The sequence below is a fragment of the Lissotriton vulgaris genome, chromosome 2_1 (genome assembly GCF_964263255.1).
Source record: "Lissotriton vulgaris chromosome 2_1, aLisVul1.2, whole genome shotgun sequence".
NCBI lineage: Eukaryota > Metazoa > Chordata > Amphibia > Caudata > Salamandridae > Lissotriton > Lissotriton vulgaris.
The window spans coordinates 993,076,054-993,101,139 of NC_141687.1; positions in this window are offsets into that span (position 1 = coordinate 993,076,054).

Here is a 25,086-nt window from a genome sequence, read left to right on the forward strand (position 1 = left end):
GGTAGTTCGTAACTTGTTCTTTTGTTGGGTTAGAGCTTTCTTTGTATAAGTTGGAGAAAAACTTTGTAAACTCTTGTCTTATTACATCATCATTCGAGCTTTGCGAGGTTTGGTTTTGAGTCTGGATGCATGGGATATTGTTCCTTACCTGTTCAGTTTTCATTTTCCAGGCTAGCATTTTCCCGCATCCCTCCCCATATTCGTAGTTTGACAATTTGCTGTTTTCCCATTTTTCTCGAACTATATTTTCCAGGTAATCATTCAGGGCCTCCTTAAGTTTACAGATCTTCCCTTGATTCTGAGTGATTTCCACAGAGCAGTTTTTTCTCTATTGCATTGATCTCTTCTTCAATTTTTCTGATATCCTGTTTTTTAGTTTTTTGTTTTATGTGCTCCTAAGCTGAGTAGTTTACCTCTAATCACGGATTTGTACGCGTCCCATCTGATTTGTTTAGACGTCCCACTTGTATTCTCTTCAGAGTACTGCTTAGAAGCTATTTCAAGTTGTTTCACACTTTGTACGTCCTTCAATATGGATCATTCTACCGTCCATCTAGGGGGGGTTTTGTTTTCTGGTAGTGTGAGAATTAATTGTACACCGGAGAGGTCTGATAGGTGAACTGGGATTTGATCGATTTTTCTCACACTATCTTGAAGGAGTCTGTTTACTAGAAAAAAGTTGATTCTTGATCTGTGACCTAGCTTTTTATTGTGAAAGTTGTAAGGACGAGTTTTCTCCCCTTTTTGTCTCCACATGTCTTCTAGGTCAAGGTCTTTTTTGTATATTCCTAACCACTCTCTCATTTTGGGAAGGTTCATCTGTTTATTTGGCGGTGACCTATCTAGCTTAGGATCTGGAATTATATTATAGTCCCCCCCTACTATTATGGGAGCTGTGGTTGTTATCAATTCCGTGTAAAGCTTTTGGAGGGGTGTTGAGTCATCCAAATTCGGACCATAACATCCAGCTATAGTTAAGATGTTATCTTCAATCCTAATTTTGATTACTACCCACCTTCCTTTATTATCTGCTACCTTTTTTCTATCTTAGCTTTTAAAGATTTCTTTATGATAATTGCTACCCCTTTTATGTTACAATCTTGTGTAGTATAGATGCAGGTGTCCACCCACTTAAGATTTTTAAGTATTTTGTCCCACTCGGAACTTATAAGGTGAGTTTCTTGGAGAATGATAATCTCGTTTTCAGATTCTTTTTATATATTCCAGGATCATTCTTCTCCTATTAGGAGTTCTAAGCCCATTTACATTCCATGAGAGGACTTTAACTAATTTTCCTATTCTCTATGTAACTCTGTTTTTACCTCTTTCCCTACTGATTTGGGGCGTGTATTATATAGTTCAGTTGACTCCCATTTGACTCCTTTATTTTTGTTTTTTTAGGATGTTTTTTCTATTTTTTTCCCTATTTTGCACCCCACCCATGTCTCACCATTTCTGACGTTTTTAAATAAAAATGTGTATTCCTGTTCCCACCCTGAGGAAGCCTCCCCTTTTCTTCTTTTGGGTAGAATTTCCCACCCTGTTCGTGCTCCGATGTCACCAAGCTTATGTACCGACCTATATGCAATTTTGTAGTCGCTTTCCTTTTATTTATTTATTTATTTATTTATTTCTTTATTTTAAGTTCTATTTTGCGACTCTTTGGTGTTTTTGTAGTAATTTGTAACTTAATTTTAGTTACTTATACTTGTAATTTCAGGGATTCTTACTGACTCCAATTAACTTTTTTTAAAGACTTTTAAGAATCTTCTTTAATTCGTTTTTTCAGATCTTATCTGGTCTTTAATCAGTTGTATAAGGTTCTCAACTTCTTGAGGGTCTTTGATATTATGCATCTTGTTACGCCACATAATTCTTAATGCTGCCAGGAATTTCATTTGTACGGTTGCTCCCAAATTTTTCAGTTCCTGCATGTGCTGTCCTAATTCCCATTGTCTATTTTGGGTGACTTTGCAAATGTCCGATCGGATCCTAAATGACCAGTTATCTTTGTTTAGAGTTCCATTTTTTAGGCCCTCACTTAGAATCTTTTCTTTTAGAGTGTAGGTTTTGAAGTTAATTAGGATTTTTCTCGGAGCTTTTCTGTCCTTACTTTTCCTAAAAGGGTCTCTATGAACCCGCTGAATGTATTCCGCTAAGTTGCAATCTTTAGTCCATGGAAAAAATTCTTCAAGTAAGGAGATACTGAAGGTTTTTATGTCTGTCCCTTCCTGGTTCTCGGGTACATTTAACACCCTGAGGTTGTTCCTTCTGCTTTGATTCTCAAGAGACTCTAGTTTCTCCTTGATGGTTCTATCACTTTCTTTAAGGTGCCTTATGTCTTCTTGATTTATGTCTATCTTTTTACTGAGTATTCCAGTTGTCATTTCTACTGTAGTGACCCTTTCAGCCAGGTCATTTAGTTTTTGATCCAGGTTTTCACATGCTTCCTGTATTTTGCTTTGATTCCCCTCAGAGATTGAAAATTTCTCTCTCATCTCTCCCATCATTTTATCCATGAAAATTGCCATAATTTTTCCCATTTGATTTTCTGCCATGGAGTCCGCCATGAAGTCTGCTCTAGGATCTTTATTCACTTGTGTCGGTTGTTGATCAGAATTCTCTGATTGCGACTGCATAGGAGTTGTATTATCTATAATTGTCTCCATAGGAGGAGTTATATTCATTGAGGAAGAGGGTGGTTCAATCAGATTTTTTGTTAGATCTTCCTGTGAGGAGTGATTTGGTTGGATAGTGTTCAGTTCTTCCATTTCCTCCAATTCCTCCACATCCTCGAATTCCTCCTCAGATGTAGTAGTTTGGATTCGATCCTCGGATTCTACAAGTGGGGGATGGACTTCTACTTGTGATTGGCCTCCTCTAACTTGTACTGATTGTTGTACTTTGAAGTACGATCTTAGAGAAGGGGTCACTCTGATTTTTTGTATTTGTTTTAAGTCATTTGACCCCTGGTTCTTTAATTTTGCGGACCTTGTTTTTATGTTTTTTGACAACTCAGAAAAAATAGGTAGCGCTTTCTGCTTTCTTTTTGTGCTTTTAGGGGTCACGCTTTTCTTTTGGGTGATAAAATGGTTTTGTTTTTACCAACTGTTGATTTCTGAGACAGTATGAGGATCTACCGGTGAACCCCTGTATTTTTTCCAGTTCTATTTGTGTGTCAAATCTCCCTTTGATCTTTCTAGTTTTTATGTCATAATTAGAAATTTCAGATTTTTCTGATTGCAAAAGTTCACTTTTTTCTTGATCTTTGTTATATATTGGGTCTGTTTGGTACTGGTTGGTATTTTGGTTGGTAATATTCCTCTTAGCATTTACGTTTATAGAGGCATTATCAGGATTAGTGACAGGCACCACCTCCTCACGATACTGCAGTGATTGTATACATTTATTCAGATCTTGTTCTTTCACCGTCTCCGTTTCCGTTTGTAAGCCAGTTTGTACAAGAGATGATTTAGGCTCTTTAGTTTCTTTTGTTGCAAGGTCAGCGCTTTGATTGACTGCCAGCCCCAAACCAGATATTTCTCTATTCAACCGGCACAGCTCTCTTGTAAAAGTCACAGACACTGAAGCACCCTGTCCTCGGTCAGCCTCTTGCACTGTTAGCTTGTTCGGTGCAGCGTTCATCGGCAACCGCTGTGTAAAGCCACTTCTTACGTTCGGGGAAGACCTCTCTGCTGCAGGCAGCTCTCCACGCCCTTCGACAATTGATGCGCTGATTCCACCTGGCGTGCCCCGGAAGAGGATTCTGCGGAAAGCTCTGCGGCAGATCAATGATGCTTTCAGCGCCTTTGCCCAGACCCCCGCAGCCGGTGATAACGTATTTTCAGGTATGCTTTTCCCCTTTAGAAGTCCAATAGCCATGGTTCCTGATGGGAGTGTTATAACTCTGCTATGTTTTCTAAGCTCACGCCGGCGTCAGCAGAGTTCTTTAGCAGAGCAAAAAAGCACGAACGAGATCCGGCAGTCTCTCACTAGTCTCTCACTAGACTTTTCTCACAGAGTCGCTTATTCTTCGGAGTTTTCTTTAAGTCCTTAGATCATCCGTTTGTTAAGTTTTGTTAAGATATAGTTACAAGTCATAATTTCAAGCGTAGTTTAGAAGAGCGACACACTCCTCCGTGTAATGGTGCATCGGAGCTCGCGACCGAGCGTCTCAGCCGGCCGCCATTTTTTTGCAGGAACAGACAAGAGGTGGTGTCTCAGCAAAAGCAAACAGGTTGTGAGGGAAATGGGTGGGGTGTTTCCCTACTTGTGAAAAAAAACTGTTATTAACCAATGAAAAGTGTTATTTTCAGGTCACATGACCCGACACGCTTACGCTACAGACAGAATGTCCCAGAGTGTTTTAAAGAACAACTAGAGCGCTAACAGTCTTACTTATAAAACTGAGGCTTATAGTTAGGAATTAGCATTTAAAAAAACCTTTGAAATTCACTGAAAAAACCATAGGTTTCACACCAGTTATAGTTAGGAATTAGCATTTAAAAAACCTATTAAATTCAGTGAAAAAACCATAGGTGATGTCATGAGTGATGTCACTGACCATGTCATGAGTGATGTAATATGTGACGTCATCAGCAGTGCATTGCACGCGCAAGTTATAGTGAGTCAACTAACTATAACGTGGGAATTTCAATGGTTTTATGTCAGTAAAATTTCCAGCTAACTATAACTGGTGTGAAACCTATGGTTTTTTCAGTGTATGTATATATATATATATATATATATATATATATATATATATATATATATATATATATATATATATATATATATATATATATATATATATATATATATATATATATATATATATATGTATATATATATATATATTACCTACTGGCGGTTGCCAGTAGGTAGTTATAGTTAGGATTTTTTTCAATGTTAAATCTCAAAATTCTATTTGGAATAACTTTGGCGCCGGTTGACGAATCTGCCTCAAAATTTCCTCAAAATGGCCTCGCGGCGTTCCGGTCCTTCCCTGAAAGTTTGGGGGGGATTCGTCAAGTGGGGGCCGAGATAAAAGGGGGGTCCCAAAAGGCGTTTTCCCCATGTTAATTTCCATAGGGCGGTCGATTTCACTTTTAGCCCGAACGGCTGAATGGATTTCCACCAAACTTGGCAAAATTGTAGGGACTGGTAGCCCGATGTGCCTTTGCTATGTCTCAAGATATGTGCTCCAGTGGATTTTGAGTAATTAAGGTTCAAAAAAATATATATATCTATAGCTGCGCTCCGGTACGCGCACCGGTACGCGCACCGGGCGCTTACCGCGACTTGCGCGCAGAAAGCTGATTGGCTCTGGGGTGTCTGTAAACATTCTAAACAGTCCGGAGCGGCCGCCATCTTGTGTCTCGGTAGGATCGAGACACGAGAGGTGGCCAAAACAAAGAGGGAAATGACCATAAGGGGGCAGAGTAGACCCCCCTTGACCCCCTAGGTTTGATGTGGGGGCCATAAAAGGGCCCCGCGGAGCAAAAAAAAAATTTAAAACATTTTTGATTTTCGCGGGGTGAGCGCCCGGTACGCGCACCGGTACGCGCACCGGTAAGCGTACCGGGGAGCGTACCATGGGGAAAAAGAATGACAGTTTTAAAAGTAGCTGTTTAAAAAAAAAATGTTTTGTTGTTTTTTTTATACATACACATACATATATATAAATGCAGCATATATGTGTATATGTGTGCGTGTAGAGAGAGGTAGAGAGGTAGAGGTGTAGAGGTAGAGAGGTAGAGAGGTAGCGGTAGAGAGGTAGAGATTAGTAGAGAGAGAAGAAGAGAGAGGTAGAGAGGTAGAGAGTAGAGAGTGAGTGAGTAGTAGAGAGTAGTAGAGTGAATAGTAGAGTGAGTAGTAGAGAGTAGTAAAAGTAATTTACAATCGTTCGGAATATCGGTGTTTGGGCAGATATGATCCAGGGACCCCCAGTATGCAAGGGGAATTAGTCCCCCCTCTACAAACGCGCCAGTGGCCTGCATTGCAGAGAGGTGTAACAAGGGTGTGGCCTCATTACACTTCTCTGCAATGCAGCTCCCTCGCGCATACTGGAGGCTCCTGGTGGACCAGTTGACCCCAGGGACCCCCAGTATGCAAGGGGAATTAGTTCCCCCTCTGCAAACGCGGCAGTGGGCTGCGTTGCAGAGAGGTGTAACAAGGGGCATAGTCTCATTACACCTCTGCAATGCAGCCCCTGGCGCATACTGGAGGTTCCAGGTGGGCTAATTGGCCCCCAGGGGCCCCCAGTATGCAAGGGGGATTAGTTCCCCCTCTTCAAACATGCACGGGGGCTGCGTTGCAGAGAGGTGTAAAAAGGGTTATGGCTTCATTACACCTCTTTGCAATGCAGTCCCCTGGCGCATACTGGAGATTCCTGGTGGGCTTTCAGGTCTTATATAGTTAGGAATTAGCATTAAAAAAACCTTTGAAATTCACTGAAAAAACCATAGGTTTCACACCAGTTATAGTTAGGAATTAGCATTTAAAAAACCTTTGAAATTCACTGAAAAAACCATAGGTTTCACACCAGTTATAGTTAGGAATTAGCATTTAAAAAACCTATTAAATTCACTGACAAAACCATAGATTTCACACCATTTATAGTTAGCTGGAAATTTTACTGACATAAAACCATTGAAATTCCCACGTTATAGTTAGTTGGACTCACTATAACTTGCGCGCCTGTAATGCACTGCTGATGACGTCACATATTACATCACTCATGACATGGTCAGTGACATCACTCATGACATCACTGATGACACCATCCTTGTGACAGAGTGACAGACCTAATTTCAGTGTAATGTAACGCTTGAAACACATATTCAAAAATAGAAACAAACATTTTCAAAAAAATGGAGATACCCAAACCAGTAACAACAACCAATTCAGTAATTCCACCATCTATATACACATCCACTCATTCACCAACAGTTCTATATAGTCACTCATATATATACTCACTCATCATATGTAGTGATACACCTATACATCCTGTTACACATCAGCAGTCATCCAAAAGTTACTCACACACATACTCACACATGCAAATAAACTATTGAACATCCATTTACATTTATACACACACTACCACCTTACTTCTAAGGAAACTTACCCATACTTACTCTCTTAAACAATCACTTATAGAAACACATACTTATTTAAACAGGAACTTCTACAATCTCTCACTATATATACTATACTCACTTATATACATCAATACTCACATATACTAGATTAAAACATATGTCGTTACTAATGAAGACACTAGTGAGACAGTCATTCACTCACTAACACACACATATACACACTCATCCACCCATACAGTCCTGCACATATGCTGTCTTCAAAACACATACAAACAGTGAGTCAGTCACCAACCCCTGCAGCCACTTATACACAAAGAGAAACACTGATACAAACATTTAAATATTTAAACAATACTCGCTAATATATGTATTCACTAAGATACACGTAATAAGCCAGTTACCCAACCAATTGTTTTTTAAAAAAAACATCCATTTACACACTTATTTAAACATTTATTCTTCCATCGACCTTTACAAATACATATATAAAACAAATTTATTTTTCAGAAAGACACACATTCACTGGATGGTGTCATCAGTGATGTCATGAGTGATGTCACTGACCATGTCATGAGTGATGTAATATGTGACGTCATCAGCAGTGCATTACAGGCGCGCAAGTTATAGTGAGTCCAACTAACTATAACGTGGGAATTTCAATGGTTTTATGTCAGTAAAATTTCCAGCTAACTATAAATGGTGTGAAATCTATGGTTTTGTCAGTGAATTTAATAGGTTTTTTAAATGCTAATTCCTAACTATAACTGGTGTGAAACCTATGGTTTTTTCAGTGAATATATATATATATATATATATATATATATTGAACCAGGTGAGGCAGCACACGAGCGGCACCGCAATCCAGCGGGTAGAAGACACATCAGTATACCGGTGTCAGCTCTCAGTCGTTCTTTGCCTGACGCGTTTCTGAGCCGTTTACTCATCATCAGAGGCTCGACTGTCCTTGTCGCTCAACACTCCCACTGTTAATTGAAAAAAAATCAAATAAGTGTGAACGTTGCATCGTGGGATTTGGAGTAAGTGTTGATTTCCTGGATGGGGGCGCCACAGCTGAACAATATACAGCCCTGTATACTTAATATCTACACTTGTGGTTTTTTAAAGGAAACACAGGCAATAAATCAATTGAAGTTTCCATGTGTGCTTCAAACACACCAGGGCTATTCTTATATCCCAATAGGGAATCTTGCATATTGGTGCTGATTGCCCAACACACTGAATGCTGTCAAATCACAGTTCTCAGGAGCCAAAGAGTGGCTGAAGAAGCCATTGGAAATATCCAAGGTGGTTTTGTATTTTTTGCAATAATGTTATTCACGAACGCAGAGCTATGTGTATTCTGAACCACAAAGGTATGAACATGACTGTTCAAATGTCTGCAGTCCAAAACTATACAATATGAACTGTTAGGTTTCACTATCTGTAAAAGAGGATTATTCATCAATGAAACACAGGGTTCAATCAAACCCTGGTATTCCAATTGAGTCAAGATCTCACTTACGGACACTTTTGAGTCACGTTTGATTTGATACTGTGTTTGGGGCCGCATTGTAGAATGCTAAAGAATAACAAGAACTGGGAAATCCTCGTCTACACCAGCCTGATTGTGATATAACGCTGGGGCAAAGCTAAAGCACACTTTGAGGCATAAGCCATTTTGTCACCATCAGGGACGCATTGTGAAAAACTCAGTAAAATAACATCTTCCCCTCTAGAGGATACTAGGACAAAAGGGGGAGGCCAATCAACCTCGGCCAATAAAATGTCATAAGAAGAAGTGAGGTTTTCCCAAAAAACTGCTTTAACTGGGCATTTAATATCACCTTCAATTTGGAGGGTCACTATGTAAAATCTATCTGGAGGAGAAACTTGAGTAACAGCTGTTTCTACGGTAAAAGAAGTTTAAGTTGCTTTCGCCTCCAGATGCTGGTGGAGTGTCTACTGCACTATGGAAACTTCCGCTGTGCTTCCCGGGAGGGTTACCAGCCAACTTCTGTTGAGGAGCAGGGTTCTCACTGTCTGAGGCTTACTTTGCAGTCAAAGCAGCAACTTTTTTCTTCTGAAATGGGGCAAGATACTGAGGTGGACCCTCCTGCTTGAGTTTGACGTCAAACTGGCTCTGCAGGTCATGGCTAGCTTACGTAGACTCGCCTTCCCTGCGATCCTGACGCCCTCCTCCACAGAATTTTTGATCCAAAGATTCCTGAAAGGAACAAGGAGACTGAGGATCAGGAACCTAGAACCTCTCAAGTGTCTTAATTTTAGAGCGGTCACGCAAATCATATAAACGTTCAGAAGCGTCAGGTGGAGGCGAATCTGCACAAGAGCGGGGCTTCTGTTGTTGCTGCCACTGATATATATTCCAAACCTTTTTAGGAAAGACTGGGCATGCCTCCTTTTCAGCAGGGAGCTTGTTTTGTATCTGAGTAATAGGTCTTACTCCCAAACTATTGCGTCCCAATGAGGTGTACACCTCCACAATAATAATTAGAACTGCAGCTGCCGGTCCACGGTCGCCACTGACAATAGACGTTGGTGCACTTGTAAGCAAACTGCTTCACCTTTGATGTTGGCCAGAATCATATTGGCGACTAAAGGGAACATTTCCAACAATTTCATCCCCAATTCTATGGCTGAACTAGCCCCATGATCATCCTGTACCTTCTTTAGAATGCTCAGTTGAACTCTCATGGAGGGGGTGCCAAAGCAGAAACAGGCAAAAGAGCAAGAGCAGTGCAGAAAGAACCAACAGAGGTGCAGAAGGAGGCAAGAAGGGTGCAGATTGAGGCAAGAGGAGTGCAGAATTTACCTAGAGAGGTACAAAAAAAAGCAAGAGCAGTTCAGAAAGAAACAACAAACAACAGCGGTGCAGAAGGATGCAAGAGGGGCACAGAAATATGCAAAATAAGTGCAGAAACAAACAAAAGAGGTGTGGACAGAGGCAAGAAAGGTACAGAAAGAGGGAACAGGGGTACAGAACGAGGCAAGAGGGATATGACATTTTGCATGAGAGGAGCAGTAAGAAGCAAGAGCAGTGCAGAAAGAAGCAAGAAAAGTGCAGAAAGAAGCAAGAGAGGTCCAAAAAGAGGCAAGAGGATTACAAAAGAGGCAGGAGGGGTACAGAAAAAAGGTAGAGAACTGCAGAAACAGCGGTGGTAAAAGAGGCACGAAGGGTGCAGAAAGAGGCAAGAGAAGTACAGAAAGAAGCAACAGATGTACATAAAGAGGCAAGAGTGATCCAAAAAGAGGGAAGAGAGGTATAGACAGAGGAAAGAGAGTTGCAGAAAGAGAGAAGAGGGTTGCAGAAAGAAGCAAGTGAGGTGGAGAAAGAGGCAAGGGAGGTGCCAAAAGAGGTAAGAGAGATACAGAAACAACAGTCAATTTTGTTTATTGAAGTTTTTGACATCATACAGTGTATGGACATATCAAACAATATAGTCTCAATCAATATGATATCAAAAGAATAAAAAGGTACAGTTGGTGATCCTATGATACATTAAGTGCAATAGAAAGGTCCCACCCTGTCGGCGTATTGTGAACATTTCTGGTGATGTGTTAACACAGTAGTACAAAATACCAGTCAAGGTCACACAGTGTCAGTATGTGTCTGGTGTAGCAAATATTTTTTTAACGGAGTCCAAATATCAGTAGGTCTGGATGTTACCGCCAATTCCTCAGCATACAGTTCCAACTACTCATGGCAGTGTACCAGATCTTTATTCAATTCATCAATTTTCAGAGCAAGCTTACTTTCCCAAGTGAACATAACCCATCTCTTAGCGAGCAGAAGGGCTACTCTAACAAACCTCCCCATGGTGGATTTCAAGTGAGGGACATAACCAAGGAGACATTCCAAAGGTGTGCACTGCAAAATCTGGCCCATTATAGTGTGGATACATGTAACAACAGTCTCCCAATATTTAATCACAGGGTCACACTTCCAAGCAAGGTGGATGAAATCAGCATTGGATTGACCACTGCGCTTACATTTATCTGAGTCTCTGAAGTCCATTTTGTGCAATTTAACAGGGGTATGATACATTTGGTGAATTAATTTAAAATGAATAATACGCAGATTACCATTCGGCGTGAGATGACCCATCAACATGCAAATCTGTTGCTACTCTTTCGGAGTGATCGGGGAGTCACTATCTCATTCTACTATCCTAGACTGTTATATGGCCCTCTTACCGTTCCATCCTGCACCACCTTGTACAATTTGGTAATCAGTTTCTTCTTGGTCGAGGCTTCTAATAATATTTGGAGTAATTGAAGTGTAGGTGGTTCAACAGGGAAGTCAGGGTAGTGATTCCTGATTGCACGCTTCAAATGGTAGCAGGAATACTAGAAGAGTAAGGTGGGGTTTGGAAGGTAATCCAGGTCAGTTCTGTAATATAGCTACCCCCCGGATAAAGGTCGCTCATATGTGTGATGCCAGCCTATTTCGAAGCTTTTACGCGCCCCATTTCCTGAGTTACAGATAAGGCCACGTGACCAGCCAGAGGGAGAGCAGGAGCATAGACAGGGAGTTTATGCGCGGGTTTGCCAATTGCCTGCCAGGCTTCAATAGTGGTGTTGATTGTGTTAATCTCAGACCTGGGCGTCTGCCTATGAATATGGGTGAGGATGCTCTCTAGTGGTACGGAGTGGGAATCGCTATCCTCTACCGCAATGTTCGGAATATTATTGTGTGTCCTGAACCAGTAATAGGCGTATTGGGCCTGAGCACATAAATAATAAACATAGAACCCCCCTTTATCATAAGCAAGCGTTAAGGTAATCCAGCTAATTCTGGGCTGCTTGCACCCCCACATTAATCTCAAAAGCTGACCCTGCACTGTTTTGAAAAAATGTTTGGTAAGTTTGATCGGGATGTTACAAAACAAATATAAAAACCGTGGAAGTATGACCATTTTAATGACCGCAATACGGTCAGTTAGGGACAACGGAAGATGGGACCACTTGTCCACTTGTTGCACCAAAGTGTTTTAGGCTGGGCCATAATTCTCCTTAATCACAGTGTTGAGGTTGCAATGCACCCAGACCCCAAGGTACTTAACTGGGTATGCGATCATATCAATGGGAATTCTAACTGAGGCAGGGATGTGCCCAGCGTTAAAGGGATGATAACCGATTTCTCCCAGTTTATCTGGAGCCCGGAGAATGGGCCAAACCTAATATATTCTCGGATAATTGGAGACAGATGGAGTTGGGTATTGCGGATAAACAGGACCATGTCATCCGCATACATGGAAATCCCAACCGGTCGGTGATTAAAATTGAGAGCAGCTTCTCTGTTCTCATTGATGAATTTTGCAAGCTAATGGTTCTAAAACTAGGGCAAAAAGAAGGGGGGACAGAGGACATCCCTGTCTGGTACTGCGTTCTATATTGAAAGGTTCTGAGGATAATTCGCCCATGCGTACCCTTACTGAAGCGTCAGTATTTAAGACCAGAATCCACTGCGTCAAGATAAGAGGGAATCCCATTCTGTGTAATATGCGCAGCATGTACTTCCATTCTATGGAGTCAAATGCTTTGGCCATATCTAGTAGGACCGCTGCAGCAGATAATTCATGATTAAGAACATGGAACATAGCGAAAATAGTGTGCAGATTATGGGAGGTGGATCACTCTGCAATAAACCCAGACTAGGTCTGGGAGTACAAGAAGAGGCATCAGAGGTTGGACTTTGCAGCCAGGATCTTCGCTAGTATTTTCACATCTACATTTATCAGCGATAGGGGTCAATATGATTCACAGGTTGTGGGTGATTTATCTTTTTTGAGGAGGTTGATAATCAGGTCCTGTCTTAAGGAGGGAGGAAGGATCCCGGACTGATGGGACTCTGCATACATTCCTAAAGGTGGGGTACCAGGAGATCTGCATAGGCTTTGTAAAACTCTGCCGGTAAGCCGTCAGGCCCTTTCGCTTTATTATTGGGAAGGGAAAGGATGGCCTCCCTGACGTCAGTTCCATCTATAGGCTGGCTCAGATATTCCCTGTGGGCATCCGATAACCATGCGCATGCCGTGTCCGGTAGATATTCATCCAGGGCATCATCTTGGTGGTATACATGAACGAGTAGAATAGCTTGAATTGGTCAACTATTGCATGTGGGGTGAAGTGTGTAATCCCGTGCGGGTCAACTATGTTATCAATTGAGTGGTGATCGGCCCTGAAGCGCAGCTTGGAGGCCAGATTGCTCCCTGGACGTCCCCCCTCGCCATTAGCCAAGGCCACATGACACATTGTTATGTATCTGGCCTCCGTATCGACCAGTGTATTGTATTCTGCCACTAACTCATAAATACGAGCCAACATTTCTGAGGATGGTGAGTGTAGATACTGTCTCTCTAATTCCCCCAGGGTCTGTCCGTTTTTGCCAACTGAGCCCTAATGTCTCTCAGAATTCCCGCTGTGGTACTGATATACACACCTTGTATCGGAGCCCACCCGGCAGCGCGAGGAAGGAAGGAGGGGGTGCTGACCCAGCCACAGCCAGACGAGCGACCACCAGAGCCCACCCGGCAGCGCAGGACACTGCGGCAAAGAAATCCCCTAGCCAGCGGACTGAGTGCTGCCTCCACCGCAGACAAAGAGCGACTGCCGGAGCCCACCCCGCAGCTCAAGACACAGCGGCTAGAGCACCCCCAGGCCGGGAAATAGACCGACCCTTGAAGCCCGGTCGCCAAGCCGCCAGAACCGCCAAAAGCACAGCGTCTCAACCCGACGCTTGCGCAGCTGGGACCCCCTACACCTCAGAAGACTAGCGGCTGACGGATCCCACCCGGGTGCAACCGAAAAGCACCCCCGGCCAGCAAAAGACTTTAGACCTTGAACTGTCTAACCTTGGCGAAATAGGCTCACCCTACCTCTGGCAAGGCCGGGAGCACTGCAGCGGAAGCCTCCTGAGCAGGGCGCGAGCGCAGTGAGACAGACAGGAGCGTCTCTCACCGGCGCATGCGCAGTAGCGGGCCAACTCGTGGGAAAAGAGCACCGAGGCCAGCTGCAAAGCCCGGAGCAGATCGGGTGAGCAAGCGGCACCGCCCTCACGCCCAGATTGGAACGGGCGCACGAGCAGGAAAAGGGGCGAGAGTGGGTGTGCAAGGAGGCGACAGCACCCCGCCCACAGCTCCAGAGGGAGCGGGCCAGCAGCAGGACAGCAGCGGCTGCATCACCGCAGAAGCGTGCACCTGGGGTCAAGTTTGATGCATATTTTGGCGGCAGCACCCCGCCCAGTCAAAAAAGTCGAAATGGCTAAGATAAACAACAAGAAAGGGCAGGATGACCTGGAGGGCCTGCTGAGATGCATCAGGGCTGCTTCTGAAATCCACGGGAGCGCATGGCTGCAGCCGCACATGGGGATCGACCCAGGAGAGGTAACAAGCGGACAGCAGCGCGGCAGCAGGGCACCGGCAGCCAAGAGACAGAGAAGGACACCAGCAAAGCTAGCAGACGCGGCGCAACCTAAAAAAGCCTCACAGAAAAAAGCCTCACAGGGGCGGGCCCTGCCACCTTAAGCCAACACGGCGGTGGCGGGACCAGGCCTGGGGACCAAGGAAACCACAGCAACTGGTGAGCATATTAGCCCGATAATACAAGAATGTTGCAAGGCTATGGCACCACTGCTACTGCAAGGGTCGCGGGTGCGGGGGACAGACACGGCACAGGCACAAGCGCAGACAGCAAGCGGGCAGGCAGGGGAAGCCATCAGTATCCTGGGGGAAAGGGAGACCTCAGGGGCTCCATGGCACTTGCAGGACCCCGGCACTGCGCGGCAATGCAGGATAGGCGAGCAGGTCACCGCGGAAGTGACGGGGGAGGCAGGGGCACCCACGGTGGCATGGGGAAATCCGTAGCCAGGGAATATGCCCAACACAGGGAGAGAGGGACCCGAGACATACGCAAGGCCCTCACCAGACCCAGCGTCCCTCACCACCAGGGCCACAGGCCTAGCAAGCCTCATCCCACTAGCAGTGAAGGAAAGAATATGGAGGAAATAATTTATTGACATATTTTCCTTACTGGAGATACAGCTGGAAGGGCTAGACTTAACAACCTGTGATAAGAAAGAGGAAGATAGACGGGAAAAGAGGAGGGAGCACAAAGAGAGGACCTTTGACAATTGGTTGGATGCATTCAGGAGTATGGCTTGCATCATAGTAGAGAAATTCCTGCACTGCGCAGCCGACCTATGGCTCCAAGAGGCGAACATACACAGCGCACAGAGACAGTTCCAGGGCGACGCATGGCTAGAGTATGACAAGGGGTTAAGGCTAAAAATGCAGACCCACCCCGAAATGAAGTGGAATGAGGAAGACGTCTCCGGCTTCATACACAAAATGATGGTAGCAAGAGAGGTCAGGTCAGGCGGAGCGAGCAGTCCTTTCGGGGTTCCTTTCAGAAAGGGAAAGGGAGGCCTCCTCAAAGATACTAACAAGGCAACGCGGGAAATGGGACACACTCTGGTGGCCATCCAGCAATATGTTCGAAATTCTAAACGAACGAGTGCACATACGGGGCTGCGTGTAAATTCCAGCACATATGCTCAGCGTGCGGGGGCGGACACTCAAAAGCAGGATGCAGGCGCAAGGGCGATGCGAAGCGGGATCACAAGGAGAAAAAGAAGCAGTGACACGAACACGGGGGGCAGCAGGGAGACAGGGCAGGAGAATGCCACGCCAGCACTGTCCCCCATCAACAAAAAAAGACTGCGCATGCTAGCTAATGAGTACCACAACAGGACAGACGCAGGGATATTAGTACGCGGTTTGAAAACGACTTTGCTTTTACGCCGCCGCTGCGTCACTTTTGTGACGCACCGGCGGCGCAAAAGATGGACCATGGTGCGGGGTATTTACTACGTGAAGCCTCTCCCAGATGCGTCACGTTGTAAATCCCTGCACCAGAAGAGGCGTACCATCGCAGGGGGAGGCGTTCCGGCACAGGAACGCCTCCAAAAAGTAGCTGAGTGAAATCTACAAGATTTCACTCAGTCACTTTTGGGCCCATGCTGCATTAAAACCCTGCGCTTGCTTGAAGCAGGCGTAAGGATTGACACAGCATTGTGCACATAGGGCCCCCTGATCATTGCTGGAGCTGCGTCGCGCTTGCAACGCAACTCCAGCAATGCGCCGCTTTTACGGCACAGATGCGTGGCGCATCTGTGCTATTTTTGCTCCATAATGCGGCGCATCAAGGGTGGCGGAGCTGCGGCGCACAATTACTGGCGCATCCCTGCCGATATTCAAGGATGCGCCAGTAATTGTAAATCTGCCCCATAGTACCTAGTGTTTTGAATAACTAATAGCAGGCCAAAAAACTTCAACAGGCATCCTCCGCTTCTTTAGGCATGTTGGATCAAGGGAATCCAATGAAAAGGAAGGTATCTCCCTTGGCATGCCATCCCTTTTAGCATTATGTAGGCCGCTTAACTAGTATACATCATGAGTTTAATGCCAATTAGTGTAAGTCCTGCTCTTGACAGCATCCCTTCTAACTAACAGTGTTGGGAACCACTCATGTTTGCTTCTAGTACAAGTCGTCCCTGTTAACCTCGCACTGTCCGACCCAATGCACCTTTGAACCAACTTCCTATTCAAAGGTATATCATGTAGCACAACCTGGAACACTTACCTCCTCCCTACGTATGTTCTGGCCTGGCAATACTGCCAAAGGTATCCCCTTTAGTCCTGTTTAACCACTAAATAAGCTGTATAAGGGAACACAATGTTTCCCGTGCACCTCGCCCTGGGCCTGAGTATTGTCAAATATATAGCTGCTGCTCGAGCTACACGGTTCCTAATTTAACACAGTGCTGTTGCATGAAAATCCTCATCATATGCAAAGCTAATTACTAGGAGCACATATTGATTTTCATAAGCATAAACATGGAACCCACTAGTCTTCATTCTATAGGAGCGCCGTGCTTGTGTCTCAGGCTTGGGGAGGGGCAGCTTACACCTGATGAACACCCCGCTGGCTGAAGTCGCAGCTAAACTTCAATACAACTGTATGTGCTCTGGCCTGTGGAAAGAAAATGTAATTCCATTACTCTTGTTGTGCCAGGACTCACAACCATTGCTCTCTATGGTTCAATACTGTCCTGCTGCAATGGCTTCCTTGAAGAATGTTGAAAATTGTTATGTTCTGCAATGAAGGGACTACGAGAAACAATGAGTTCCTAGAACGCTACAACCTCATTCAGCACTCCACAAGTTTACAACTATATCGAAGTGTAGCATGGGTAAGGGCAATCTGTCAAAGTATCCAAACACAACTAAAACTTCGAACCTTACCCTGAAAAGTAACATCACTGGCCCGGAAACTACGCAAACAATGCTATGGGCACTCAGCAGCCTCCCTTAAACTTTCCTGCAGGTTGTTTGCTCAAAAGACTGGCAGGTAATAGCTCATTCCCCCGTGTGAACCCCGATTGTCTAGCTCACATGCACCATTTTTCACCAGCTCCCTCAGACTTTTGTCGCGCTGCAGTCGCCAAAGAGTCTGGCTCCGCACTAGAGGCTCTCACTTCGGCGTTGGATCAAAACAATTCACCCAGAGCATTCCACAATCTGAACCGATCAGACTGAGAAAATAAGTAGTACCTTATGAGATTTTCGAATACCCTACACATCTGTGTTTCTACCCTCCCCCAAACAGAGGTCTAAACAGGGTTGTGTCCGTGCCCCAACTTATAAACTGTATGTGGCTGACATGGCCTCCAACCTTTACAAAAGACAGTTCCCATCCACACTCAGAATCATTGATCCAATTGGAAATGGCCTGCCACCTACACTCCCTAATGCGCACCCGCAAAAGAATGAATTCTGAAAGGCCAGCCAGAATCCCCACACTACCTAAAGATCAACTGGAAGGGTGGTTGGCGCATAACAAGGCCATCAAAGATGCGACTAGTACCTGGGCCTACTGTTACCATCAAAGGTTTAATCTCCAGACACTACTGTTTACCATCAAAGATTTCATCTCCAGGCAATTGGAGGACCTCAAATCATACGAGAGCGGCTTTATTCATGCTTACTTGCTTATTCATTAATCTGTCAGGGCCCCGGATACCATAATGTTGGATGGGCTGATTTGCATGCACCTATTCAAATGTGCCCCTGCAGGTATACAATTATTCTGTCGTGACACCCTGTGGTCTAGTGATTCAGACCTGAACAGTTTCTCTGGCTTGGTCATTGGGTCAAAACATCATACTGAATATTTCCCCATACGTCCTGCATGGATCACCCTCCTCTGTCATTGCATCCATACAATAAAGCGACGCCTAACCTTCTGCCTACAACACACCAGGGCCCTTGCGGTGGTTGTTAGTGGAAGGGCTTAAAACATATCCTATTACCTCACTGGAGGGCAACCCCTTAGTCCAACCTCACACCAACACAACGCTCTCGAACGAGTTCATGCGCGTGCCAGGCGGGAGTGAATAATGTATACCTGTGCATGTACTGCTGACAAAGGGTGCATATTTTCCCTATGAGCTTGCCACCTGCCGGACTGCTAGAGGAATCACAGCGGCCTTGGTGACCCGGATGTTGAATTGTAGCCAATGCAGCACTTTATTAAAGACCCTGGGTCGCTGTCTCCCAGGTGGTATAAACCAAGAGTCTGGGAATTTAAAGCCACGGTTGAATATGTAAAAATGAGAATCACTGACTTGTGGTTGGGTGAAATATGTTTGTGCCCTTCCCTCTGCAGTATTCCCCATTGTCCTCACCAATTGAATGTAGCTGAATGAATGTGATACTCAACCCTGTCAATCACATGTCACAGAGCAAGCTGAGCCAATGTGGACAGCATAGCCGCACCACCAGTCCCTGGTCTGAGGAGACAGTGGAGTGTGCATGACATGGACTACAATGAGGTACCTGTGATGATATGGAGTGGCATCACCACGTAAGATATGAACAGTGGGTCTTTACATGCCTTTAGGGCTTCCCACTCAGCCTAATTTGCTCACGCAGTCATCCAGCACGCTGAATCGCTAGGCCCCCAATAGTATGTTTTTTACAGTGCAGGGGGATGTAGTCTGGCCTAAACTTCATTCCCTGGTGATCGGGGGGCACACCAGACCATCTCCTGGAGAAGATGGTCTGGTCTCTACCACCTGGCTGGCGCTTGCCTGGTAGATAACAACACCAGGCACATCCCAAGGCACGCACCATGTTTCTTTTCCCCAGCAGCATGGCTCCATGGCTCACCTCACTCTCCCGTTCTGCATGCTGCTTACAGCGATGGGCAACTGCTGCTGAGCCGTATCGCCGATGCTGCCTGAAACGTGCTACACTACAACCACTGGGTGCCGCCCAATCACGCGCCTGCAAACAGAGTAGCATGACCGTGCCACCAAACTACTGTGAGCTTGTTGCTCCCTGCTTCCCCAACTCGAGGCACCCCGTGTCCAGGACGCCACCCGGGGGGTGAAAGGCCTGCCCCGAACTGTTTCTACGGACTCCACCATTGCCTACGTAATGTTGTTCTTGTGTTTGAGTGTCCTCCATTTAATGCAGTATTAAACCTCTACTTGTACATTGTACACTTATGTAACCTGTACACATGTCACTTTTCCTCCTGTAATGCACCGTTTGCTGCCTCTTGTATTTTGTTTGCTCACGATTGTCACTTTTGCCTCATGTAATGAACGTTTGCTATTGTAATTTGTTCACTTGTAATGTTCTCATGTATCAGTACTGTTCCTATTGTGAAGCGCTCTGACACCTTCGGGTAAAGTTCGTGCAAGATAAAAACTCATAAATAAATTCCTGGGACCTGAAGAACTGGAGCCAATAGTGCGCCGCCTACCTCCCAACTCAGGCCCTGCGAGGAATAATTGGAGGTGACACTAGCTTGCACCGCTCCGAGGCTCACACTGCACCGCAGCGATTGCTGCCCCCATACTCCCCTTACATTCGTCGCCGACTCGGGGAGGGGCATGGCCTCACTGACGGCCGTGTACGCCACTACCTATGTGGTTCATGGTCAATAACCGTCCTGAGCGTGTCAGCCCACCGGTTGCCCGCAATTGCTGGAAATGTGCCTAGAGCAACTCCCCCGTGCCAAAGAAGAGGATCTGCAATCAGGGAGACCTACAACTGCCGTGACAACGATCGGCGCATACCCTTTCTAACCCGCTGCTACCCACAAGACCAATGAGGCCCCTCTGAACCTACCAGCACTCCTTTCACATCTCTGCATAGCGGAGCAGGCGGACCCAAAGCCACAGCACCCACCGCCAAAAGAAGCAACTGATAAATGCCTCAACAAGGCCAAGGCAGTGCCCAAATAAGGGTGGAGAAGCCGCCGGGAGTTCAAGACCTTGCCCCGATGAGTCCAAGACACGCCTCCTGGACCTCAGCGCTGCCAGCATCACCTGAGTGCAGCGCGGTGTCGAGGTGTGTCGCTCAGTTGCCCCCCCCCCCCCCCCCCCCGTTTGCCAGAGCAACGGTGGTGTTGCCCTCCGTTGTTTGGCAGAGGGAGATGCCGGATATTGCCAGAGACCCAGTGGTGGGTGATCCTTCCTAGCCAGCCCAGCCTCGCGATAATGATGTCAGCCGCTCCAGCTGTGAGCATGACAGCATGATAACTGCCTGCCCGGCACCACCCGGGAGCACCCGCCTAGTGTCCAGCACCTCCCCCCTTGCGTGCCGCCCCGTCACACCGCCAGGGAAGCAAATAGCCGCGACGAGCCTCGGAGACCTGTTGCGTGCTGATAACAAAGTGAGGAGCAGTAAATGCCAATCCTGCATGTTGTAATTACTATTGTCCCTCCTGGAACACTGCAGCCTATGTATAGGTGAGGCCCTCGGTCAAGGAGAAAACGGGGTCATGTACCGAGTGCCCCCAAACTTAAGGAGACCTGCGGAAACCTGAGCGCCGGCTGGGCCCAGAGCCATCCGGCCCCGCGTCATGTCCCCCCCAACCCCCAAATCAGCATGCCTCAATCTTCAAACCACCTGATATCGGGCCTGTTGCAAGGATGAAACCCCCAGGGAACGCACAGGAAAGCGGTGGACTGAATCAAGTCTACCTATACTGTTTCCCTGTCCCACACCGCTGAAGTGCCGACGGTGCCCGGGGGCAGGCGGGCGTACTGAACGCAGGTAATATGACCCTCCGTTCAAACCCCAGACCGCTGCTAAAGACCCGCTGCTGCCCACGAGGGAACGGTGGGGGTGGGGATGGGAAACAAGGCTAAGACGCGCCGTGCTCAGCTTCTGACCTGAAAAGAGAGGCGACGGGCCCAGGCCTCTACCCCTGACACCACGTGGTGCCCTAAAGTACAAGCCCAAATCTCAGCTGCTGAAAGCCTTTGGTGTAACTTCATAGGACTTTTTTAAAATCATTTCAGAACTGAGGCATTTTCAATATATTCAACAAAGCTGTAGTTGTTGCTTATTTATTCTATGCAACTAACAACCATTGACAAAGTCAATAGCCCTGGGTTGTTGTAGGTATAATGTTACTTATTGTGTTACATATCTGGATGCAATGACAGAGTCAGCACAATAACGGTCGGGGGGCACACTATGCTAAGCAGAGATTGTTAGCTCAAGTGTTTCTACGCCACGCCCTTAATTAAATCAATTTGCCCCTTGAGAGAGACCCCCTAGGTTTTTCATCCCACTTAAAGCCCTGAGCAAGCCTAAAAGCACCTTTTGTGCTTTCAGAATCACTAACATATATTAATAACTCTGAATGCACACATGGTGGACATCTATGTACATTCCCCCCTGTGTATCCAAGAAACCATCTTCAGAGCAGATAAGTGAACTCATGATTATCAGTTTTAAAGAGTGGAGTAACCCCCGCCTTGGTAGAGCCAGCTCTGTTCTGCAGAGTCTTGCCCTGATGACCTTGAATAATTCTTAAACAGATTATTGCAAATAGCATTCTCCTTTCATTCATTTTTAATCTGGGTAATGTGTGAGATTGTATTATAGACATTTTTTAACAAATGTGGTTTTGTTTCATGCAGCATCCATAAAAATGTTTTATTTTAGATTTGAACAGGATCTCGGATATGAGAAATGGGAAGATGTCACAGTGATTATTTGCAGTAGTATTAGTGGGTTTCTACTGTGTTACAATATTGGAAAAATACATCACTATCCCTGAATATTAACTATAAACACATTTGGAATTTGAACCAGTGTGTCTGTGCACTGTTTGTGATCTGGCGAATAGGACATGCGAAAGCTGAAACTGGATTATAAATTCAAAGCTGATCCGCACAGAGGCCCCCAAAATACGTTTGGCTGAGGGCGCTCAAATTATTTAAGATGTACCTGAGCCGCCGCTGTGTACTTAGTTAGTAAAGAAGAGGTTCACTGGCACTGTGGAATGAAGCTGGTTGCCCCATTTTCTTAATATATATATATTAGTGTAGCTTTGTCGTGGTTGCAGATGCTCTGCAGTGCACTTTCTCATTTTGACCATGACACAACAATTGTACAGCAGTCACCTACACAAAGGCCACCCCCCTGGCTGGACTGGCCTTAGCAGGCATCAGGTGTTTGCCTGGAAGGCTGGGGGTCAGTTTTGGAGCAGTGGGGGCCAGTTGTGTTACTAGGGGCAGTTTTGCAGTGATGCTGCAATATTGGCCCTCAGTAACAAAAGCACCAGTGCTGGGGACCAGGTTTAAGCAGTAGTGCTTGACACTTGGCACTCCCACCCCCCTCCACCCAACCTCTGGTGGGTGGGAGCCAGTGCAGCAAAATTGCCAGCACTACTTTTTTGGGTTCCCAGTCCGGCCCTGCCTGCCCCATCAAACAGGCCTCTACCATTCCAGTACCTAGGTCATTTATCTGCACAATCAAGCAGGAACTCCAGTGTCAGAACCCCTGTAGTTGCGCCCACACATGTGGTTAGATTCTTGGCGCACATTGCTGTGGCTGGAGCGCACAGAGACCTCACACTGCCGCATACAGAGGAAAAAAATTAGATGGAACATTGACCCCAATGTACCTAATCTAAGTTTAGTACGAGGGATGAAGTAAGTATTGTGTAGCATAGGTTTAGTTTTTGCCAATAATCTACCAAAGGTTTCTCTAGGTTCTAATCAGTTCCATACCTTGTTAGAATGAAGGAGGTCTGGTATCTCTGTCTCGGGACTCGATTTCCCAACACCCCACAAGGGGAGCCGGAATCAAGGGCGCCGGATTCTCGGCAGGGGAAGGGCAGAATCTTGATCAGTGCGTCAGCTGGAGAGTCAGCTTCCTTCTGCACTTGCTGTAGCGAGCTGCATCGGGCAAGTAGGTCTTCGGACTGCTCTGAACCACTGTATCTTGCTAGAGCAAGTGAAGGGATATTTATACCTTGAAGGTGTATAGGAATGCCAGAGTTTGACTTAAAGTTGGGCATATGAACGTCAGGAAAGAACCCCTAGGGAATAGTTGTTCTTTGTAATGTAACTGAGTTGTTGACAAATCAATATTCAAGCAAGGGGAAGTCCCTGACTGCTTAAGCTGGTTTTCCAAGAAGTTGTGACGTTTGGTATGGGTGGAAGTAAGAAAAGGTGTTAGGGTCCCTGTCTTGACTGTGGTTGTTTAGATACACTAAACCATGTCTCCTGATTAGGGTTTACCATTAGAAATTAAAGTAATTCTTTATAACCTAATGGCAAATGAAATGGCGAATGAATACCAAAAACAAAAGCAGTGCAAAGTAGACAAAAACCATAAGATCACTTAGGATTAATAACACTAAGCAAACAATATTTATCAAAAATAAAACATGAAATTTATTACCTCCCAAACGGGTTACAATCTAAAACATATTAAAAACAATTAATAAAAACCACCAACAGTGGTAATGTCATACATCTATATGCAATCAAGGGTGAAACAGTCATGTACAGTCAAGAGTGAAACAGTCGACGCGGCGTTTCGGTGCTTTGTTTGATCTTCACACCTTCTTCAGGACATTTGCAACAATTGACTTGGCAGCTAAGAAATTAAAATAAAGATAATTTAATACTGATTGTCTACACTTGAGGATAAATATTGCACCTGCTACACAATATGATTGACTACTATATGAAACATGATATGATGACCTGTTGCTATATATGTATTAGTCACCTAGAAAAGCTGCCTTAGGAAGTTTCAAAGCCTAGTTGTTATATAGGGTCTCAAAATCACATTTCTAATCGTTTCATTTATGCCTTTCTGACCCAGTGCTATATAGACTATCGGTCAACAAGAACAACACCAGTGGACAGTATGGGCGCATGGCCTCTCTTTGTTATTCTCATCGTTATATGATCTCAATTACATTACTCGAAACCATCATTATATACATTTAGTCCACTCCTTAGGTTCTGTGTCTGTAAACAAATTTATTGGTCGTACCTGTATTTCTATTGGGAAGAGTATATCAATTCTTTTCCACTGTTATAATGATTTCTCAGCAGTTCTACTATCACTGGAGCTATATACAGAAAGTAAACACAAGATGTTTCTTAGTGGTATATTATCCACTATAATATCCTACTAGCTATGATGAATCTTATATTATGATAAGTTACCTTCAATGTTAATGAACGAATATTCTGTATGCACGGAGGGGCCACCGTTGATGCTGGGGATATTTCTTAAGGCAGTTATAAACCTGCATAGATAAGAATTGATCTGTAGTTGTCTATCTGTAATTTATTAAGAAAATATTGTACATTCACAAACTTTTTGCTTAGTGTTATTAATCCTAAGTGATCTTATGGTTTTTGTCTACTTTGTACTGCTTTTGTTTTTGGTATTCATTCGCCATTTCATTTGCCATTAGGTTATAAAGAATTACTTTAATTTCTAATGGTAAACCCTAATCAGGAGACATGGTTTAGTGTATCTAAACAACCACAGTCAAGACAGGGACCCTAACACCTTTTCTAACGTCAAGATTCCCCTCCCTGTCAAATACCACAGGGGACCCTCCATCT